The following is an 8,186-nucleotide window of genomic DNA, read 5'->3' on the forward strand; positions in this document are numbered from 1 at the left end:
AATGAACCTCTTCTGGGGAGAAATGAGTTTGGGGCACGGGACAGAGTGTGCGGTGGGAGGAGGTGGAATGAGCCCCCTTTCTGTCGCAAGGTTTTGTCAAAATGCAAATCGTTGGCCCATTCCTTCTCCAACAGTCTAATTTTGGAGAATTTGACCTAATTAAGCATTAACCACCACAAAAAAAAAAAGTATCCCTCCTTCAGTTTGAAACCTTAATGCTATTATTGGCGTGACACACTTAAGCTCGGGATAGGGGCTGTTATCTGTTACGTGCCTGATGCTGCGAGGACCAGTCCAGCTGGGAAAACTCTTGTTCCCAAATCACCTAACACCACACTTCGGGAACTCTTGTTCCCAAACGACATCAACAAATAACGCTTTTCCACAGACACAGGAGCACAAACAGAACAAGGGGAGAAAAAAATTGGTACCCAGCCCTTACTCTGATAGCTGCCGTCTAAAAAAAGTCACCGGAATCAATACGCGAAGGCAGAAGGATGCTCATCGTCCCTACGAGCCAACCCATCCCCTCCCACGCACGCTCATGCACGGGCCCTCTTTTGTGTTTATTTAGAAACGCTAAACCAAATCTTCAAAGCTTTCCGTGTTTACACTGCCTCGTTTAACTAATTTTATGCCAGACCCAAAAAAAGCACAGGGCAAAGCCTGCTGACGAGCAGAGCAGAGTGTGACGCTTTCGGAGGCTGGAGAGCCAGCCGCACGTTGCCGACGGTCCCACCGCCTCCCTGCCGTCACTAACGGCATCGCACGGCTCGGGATGGGGAGAGACTTTTAAGGCATCAGCAAAAACTGTCGGGGTTTTTTCATTCGTGATCCTAAATGCCTCTAATTTCTACATTTCTCCTCTCTTCCCATGAAGAGTCACCGTGGCTGGTACCGTCTCCGCTGTCTCGGCGACTGAGATGCTGCTTCTCGAGCACTTTTGGGCTCTTCTAACTAAACCCGATAGACGTAGCTTCTCAGGCACCGGGTTTTGTCAGACCTAGAATTAAGCTCAATGCTCCTCCGTGCTGCCTTCCCCTCCCCGGCTCAACTGCTTTATTTAAAGCGTGGCTCTAGCCAGAGCTAAATCCCACACTCTGAACCTCCAGTCTGACTCAGAAACTCAGTTTCTGCAGGTTTTTGATGACCTTCCCCCTGTCCAGCGTTCACCACGGAGATGGGGCGCACAGGGAACACAAAATTTGGGGGGAAAACCCCACCGCTACCTTTACGAGGTTTCGCTGCCTGTACGACCCAGCAAGGGAAAACGCTCACAAAAATCCAGTAAATACACATGGGAAACACCCTTCTGCTCCTGCAGAGATGGAGCAAATCTTCACCTACAGCGTTTGCTTGGAAATACACGCCGAGCAAAACTGAGCGCCACTATCTTCTTGTTTTCCCAGAAACAAAATGGTGATTGCAAAAGAGATGCTTTCCACCCAAACCGAGAGCCCTCCAAGGGTCCGCTCCCTCGCCCAGGCTGTCCTTCCTAAAAGCTTATTTAAATAAAAAACTGAAATCTTCAAGAAAACTTTACTACATTCATTTATTATATTATTGAAAGATTCACTACTCAATATATTATTTCAACTATTTGAAATCTTTAAGAAAACTACTTTATGTTTTAAAAATAAGCTGCTGTTTCCCTCCAGCCTCCTGCAAACCCCGCAGAGAGACCGTTGTTGGGATTTTGAAGACCGATGGCGTTTGACACATCTGCACAAGGGAACATCACGCTCCTGGATGAATTATTGGTGTACTCAAAAAATCACAGAATTAATGTATTTCAGTGTCTCCTTGGGAACACAGAGGAAACGTGCATTGTTACAAAGTTCAATATTATTAGAAGGAATATGTATAGCACAAATTAAGGACTTCAGAGAAGAAGCCACCTTGGCTCGTTTGATTAATATAGTAAGTACTTCCTATACCGACATAAGTGGATTTCAAACAACTTGAACTCAATGTAATTAGATGGATTAATAAAGCACCAGAATTAAGACATTAGGTTGAAAGGAAAAATGTGGAAGAATTTGGAAATTAGCAGAAATTGTGGGTGTTGGTCTCATCTCCCATGTAACTAGCGACAGAACGAGAGGAAACGGCCTCAAGTTGCGCCAGGGGAGGTTTAGGCTGGATATTAGGAAAAATTTCTTTCCTGAGAGAGTGGTGAGACACTGGAATAAGCTGCCCAGGGAGGTGGTGGAGTCACCATCACTGGAGGGGTTCAAGGAACGTGTAGACGTGGCATTGTGGGACATGGATTAGTGGGCATGGTGGTGTTGGTTGATGGCTGGACTTGATGATCTTACAGATCTTTTCCAACCGTAGTGATTCTGTGTGTGAATCTGAGATAAAGTGAGAGAAAGTAAACAAGGGGATGCATCAACCAACAGGCTCATAAATCCCGGGGTGTCCGATGGCGAGTCCAACCAACCACGGCCACGGAGCAGCAACAAATGGCACCATCAAAAAAATTCAGCTTTAAAAGCCCATACTGGGAACCTAACCCCATGCATAGATAACATTAAAACCACATGGAAAAATAACACTGCTGCAAAATCAGAAGTTGGAAAATGCCAACATTTTGGTGGAATCCGCCCCGAGCTGTGTGCCACCAGCCTGCCCCGCGCTCTGAAGTAGCCCTGAGACGCTTGAACCAACACCGCTTCTTCCATGGGACCCTCAACTCTTCCAGCACTCAGTCTGATTTAGAAAAAAATAAAAATAAAGGGGAAAAAAAAGAAAATATTGACCAGCCAGATTGACCTGGCCGGGGCCACTGCTGGATGACCGGGTTATTGATTCTGCAATATTTGAGCATGATTGGTTTTTTTATTTAGAATTAAAATGGTTAGAATATTTTTAAGAAAGAATTAGAAAATTCTTTTTACTATTTTTTTGGCCTCCTGTATTTGTGCTTTCCTCCATACATGGGTTTGGGCAACGCGGGGACACCGAGGATGCAGGAGGGACGCTCTGCTCAGTCCCCCGGCCCCGCTGCGTGCCACCCCGGCTGCCCCTTTCTCTTGAGGCTCAGCTGAGCGTTTGCAGCTCGAGTACTTTCCAAGGTTAGGAATTCAGCCGGATCAGGGTGTTTTTCCACAGTGCCACGTCCCTGGAATACAAGAAGTTCTCCTGATTTTCCACTCGACACCCAACTGCGGTTTTTGCCTCTTGCCCTGGAGGAGCCAAGCGCTGGGCAACCGCGCCAGCCCCGAACCGGCCACCCGAGCCCAGCGGGTCATTTATCCACGTTTAGGAGGGAAGGTCTCAAAACCCACAAAAATTCCTGAAGATCAGCAAAAGACAAAAGAACTCCCGAGGGGCAAGGGCCCAGAAAGGCCGGGGTCCAGCACAACGCCCTCTCCCCCACAGCCACGGCAATTTTTTGGGCTCACCATGGGCAAACCCGTCTTCCTCTGAGCCTCATTCATCAGCCAGGGCAGAGGCAGCTTTTGCTGCAACTTCTCCAAACAAATTCCGCCTTTAGGCAGACACCTGGCTTGGAAAATTTCAACCCAAACACTTGAAAAGTTTTGGCAAAGTTATAAAGAGTCGAACGCAGGGGCTCGTCGGAGTTGGGCAATCTTCACCGGCGGCGCCGCTGCCAGCTCCGCCTGCAACGCAGCCACCCAAGGGAAGCAAAGGCCAAAATGAAAAATAAGAAAAAAAAAAACAGTAAAGAAAAAAAAATAAGCTGAATGAGTCATTGTTCGTCAGAGGAGAGGAGGAATCGGGATTTTTTGTTTATTTGTTTGGGAGGGGGGTGGCGCGTTAGAGATACTGAAGGAAGAAAAAGGTTGTTTTGTTTTGCTTTGTTTTACAGATATATCACAGGAAAAGTCTTGTTTCGAGATTAAGTAGAGCTATTAATGACGAGCAAAATGGCTGTCAGTCACGGCCTGTATTCCCCGGGTAATGAACAAAGTAGTATTTTTATTATACACAAAAATAGAGGGGCCCTCCCACCACCAGCCGCCAGCCCGGGGCTCTCTGCAGCCCGACGCAGCAGGCGCCCAGCGCCGGAGCAGGCACCCAGCGCCGGGACGGACCCTCCCGCGCCCCGGCCCACGCCTCCTCCTGCGCTTGCCTTTAGCCGGGCAAATAAAGCTAAAGCCAAAATGGGGCTGCACACGTGAGCGGTTCATTCAAACTGCTTTAACTGTTTGCAGGAGTGAGGGCAACACGAGGATGCGAGGAGGATACAGCCGGTGCCGGCGGCACAAGACGGCATGGATCGTGCAAACCAAGTCCAAACAGGCCTTTTTAGGGCCGTTTGTATATTTTTTTTCTCCTTTTTCGATGAAGTGAAGAAGAAATAACATCAATGAATCATGAAGACATCACGTGCCCGGTGACCTTGTGGAGTCACCAGCGACTCCCGCTCATTTATTTTCCAAACAGAACTAGGAAATAAATATAAAAGCATCGCTAGCCCGTGTCCTCCTCAACGCAGCTGTCAGGAGAACAAAAAGAAAAGGCGTTTGGGCAATAAGGAAGTAGGGAAGAATTTAACCAAAGAGCCCCAGCGCAAACCCACGCCAACCCAGGCCCCGCAGGCGCCCGTCCCACCGCCGCGCCGTGCCGGGGGCACCCGCTCCGCTCCGCTCGCAGGCAGCTACCACGCAGGTGCTTTACGAATCCCATCCCACACGCCAGCGCAACTGCATTTTGGGAAAGCCTTTAATACCTCAAGCGCATAAGTCTTGCACTCAAAAAAAAATAAATATTTGAATACACTTGGGGCTTTATATGGGCTTTTTTTTATAGTTCCTACTTAAGTTTTAGCAAATATACTAAAATAAGTGACTGGGGGCTTCACCACAGCAGTATCCCCATCTACCGAAGCCACCCAGATTTTGATTTACTGGCCGATACCGGAGATAAAAATGCAAGGCTATTTGGGGAGTAAAGCATGCTCTGGCCAAGGGGAGTGGAGAGGTCCCTGTCCCAGTCCCTGTCCCAGTCCGGGCCAGCGTTGGAACCGCCATGCACGCGCAGCGCGGAGCTTTATACAACAGCTCTTGCTGGCAGCACGGGAATGCCCATGTCATGAATCGTGCCCTTCCCTATAACGAGAGGAGAATTAAACATAAAACATTAAAAAACATTAACGATGAATTTATACACAAGGAGAACTTCCCACGGCCAACGATGCTGTAAAAAAGGCAGTGGAGATAGCACACAGTAACCAGTAATACTATGTTAAATTTCCTCTTGCGTTGGCACCAATAACCTGAATTTAAGGTCATCTTACAACAGGTTTCGAAACATTTTGAATGAAAATTGCTTTTTTTTCTTTTTTTTTTTTTTTAAAAGAAGTGTTCCTGTGGCACATCATGGGCTTGGTTTTGTTTTCATTTTTTGGTTTTAAAGGGGAACTAATCTATCAAGTCCTCTTCTGAAGGCAGTAATAGTCAAGCACACGCTAATAGAAGTGCAAATCGAGACCGGGCCAACCGACATAATTACTTTCCAGACAGGTGAACGTGCCGGCGATGGAGTAGCCCATCTGCTGAGAAAACGAGTGGAACAACCGCTCCAATTTTTTTTTGAAGCAAAGGTGCAGCAACAAACCCACAAAATAGGTTTCGCTTCCAGCAGTCAGCGCCTCAGAGCCATTTTTATAATCCTTGTTTTTCTTAAGATTATCCCAGTGTGGTTTTTCTCCTGCTTCCTTGTTGAGCACTATTTAACCAGCACAAAGTATGCAATCATTAAACCATGCAACACAGAGCCAACTGGTCATCCAGAAATGACCAAGAGCAGCAGCCAGTCATTTCTGAAATAACTGGTTTGTTGGTAAATCGATAAAAATAAAATCGCCTTTGGTGAATGTAATTTGAAGGTAGAGCTGGGTGCTCCGCGGGTTTGGTTTCAGCCCTGCAACGCGCCGGGTCCCGGCACGGCAGGGCGGCTGAGCTGCACTGGGTCCCCACCACATCATTTGCACCCTCCGAGAGCCTCAAGACGGATGCAGATATATAAGAAAGACGCAATTATAAGCGTCTCTATAGCGATAAACATTTTTTTTAATAAATAAAAAAGTCTGTTTGGAAGCCTGGTCCTCCGAGCTGGAGTTTCTCTCTCATGCAAGAAGCAGACTTGCAGTGAGCAAAGCCTGTATTTAAACTAGATGTTGCAAGTTAAGGCATACACGCATTTCCCTCTCTCCGCCTGCCAACGCACCAGGGATTGAGGCAGCGTCACGGTGCCGCCACCCGAGGCTCAGCTCTGGACAGCGGGTAACATTTCTCCAATTCCTTTCCCGTTCAGACTCTCTGAATCCGAGCAAAGCACCGGGGCCCGCTATACCAAATTTAGAAGGAAGACGGATAAAACCCAAATGCGCTGGTCCTGCCCAAGAGATGCTCACTGTGCCGGGATGCAGGATGAGCACCAGGACGTGGTCCCCCTGCTCAGGTTCGGCTCTGTGCTCGCTCCAGGAGTTTACCAAGTCAGGTTATGAGCAGTCACGGGGCAATCATTAACCAGGGAGGCCAACAGGCGCTGAGTCCGAGCACCTGCCTTGCCGGAGAAAGTCATGTGAAACAACACCTTTAAGGAACCAGCACCACTCGCCATCCCGGAGAGGCTCAGATTTAGTGATAAAGTGCCTATTCCCGTGGAAAAACCTCCATCAGCGCATGCAAAACACAAACCTGTCGCCTTCTCCCAAATTTAAAAGACATGCTGGGAGCGAGAAGCGAAGCACTGCCGCGACTGAGGTGTCCCCGTCTCGGCAGCTGCTGCCGCATCTTTCCCTGCCACGGGTTCCCCTCCACCATCCAGACCTGCAGGACAACAAGCTGCATCTCCCCTTTTACTTGGCGTTCATTTAATCAACCTGCCCTTCCTCCACACTGGTATCTGCACCCCGTGGCTCCTGGCTCCTTCAAGGCTGGAAGTCCTGCAAATCAGAAAACCCACGTCTTTTAACAAAAAAAAAAAATAAAATCTTTAAAAAAGCCTGAGCGAGCACCAGGTTTCGGGAGCAGCCGGAGCTCCTCTTTCGGCAGCATTTACCCGATCTCAATTTTACAAAGGCGGTGGCGGCCGAGCCCAGGGGTGAAGCGCACAGCCTAGGCACACACTGCCCAAATTATGCTGGGTGTGAACGCGGGGGGAGCAGGAAAGGTCCAGTCCCCCCCCGGCCAGCGTGGGGACTCCCCACCGCACCCATTTCCACAGGCGCAGGTCCATTCATCCTCTCATTTTCAAGTCTCCTAAGTGCACTGAACCAGTTTTTCCTGTTTTCCTTCAAATTAATGGTCACCACCAAACGCGGAGGGAAAACAGCGCCGGTGCTTGCAAAAAGCGCCGGCCACGGTGCAGCGCGGTGGAGCATCTCCCGGGCGCTTGCGCCAGGAAATGCTGCAGAAATCGCCCTTTGGGGGCACTGGATGCCAAATTTCAACGCCTTTGCCAGCACATCCCTCTCCTCTCCATGCAGCGAGCACACCAAAGCAGCCGCTGGCACCCACCGCTGCCACCCCTCAAGTCCCCGCACCAACGTCGGCAGCTTCCAGGAGCCCCAGTGGCCCAACCCCCTGGGGACATGCTGTGGTCCCCCCAAATTGGTGCCTGCAGCCCCCCAGGGTCCCCCTGGGCAAGGTGTTGGTGCCGCTCCCCTGCAGTGCTGCAGGAGCAGGAGGAGGAGGAGGAGGAGGAGGAGGTGGTCTGGTCCAGCCCAGCGAGCTGGGCTCAGCCACACCACGTTTCCACGTGCACGAGTCTCCTGTTTGAGCAACATCATGTTAAAGTGAGAATTACAGAGTCACCACCCAGCAGGTCTCAAGGTCTTCTCTAGGGAAGAAAATCCTCCATGGTAATGATTTCTGCTCAGGTACTGGTCATTTCCATGCAAAAACCCAACGTTTCTGCAAAAAAAGAAGGGATGAGTTCCTGCCTGGTCATTGGCACCATCCTCATCCTCCTCCAAACACATCCCAACCGCCCTGACCTGTGCAGGGAGCCGGCCCGGGACGTCAGACCTGGATGGAGAGACGAGCCCCATCTCATGGGTCCTGCAACGGCAGCGACCCTCCAGCACACTCAGCAAGACTTTTAATTACGCCAAGACAAACAAATGGTGTTGACCCCTTCACTTGTAGGGGGGGCTGTCAACGACCAGCCCGTTGTTTCACCCTGCTATAGGGCAAAACATTTAGGCATTT

Source organism: Gavia stellata, chromosome 24, assembly GCF_030936135.1.
Source record: "Gavia stellata isolate bGavSte3 chromosome 24, bGavSte3.hap2, whole genome shotgun sequence".
Lineage (NCBI taxonomy): Eukaryota > Metazoa > Chordata > Aves > Gaviiformes > Gaviidae > Gavia > Gavia stellata.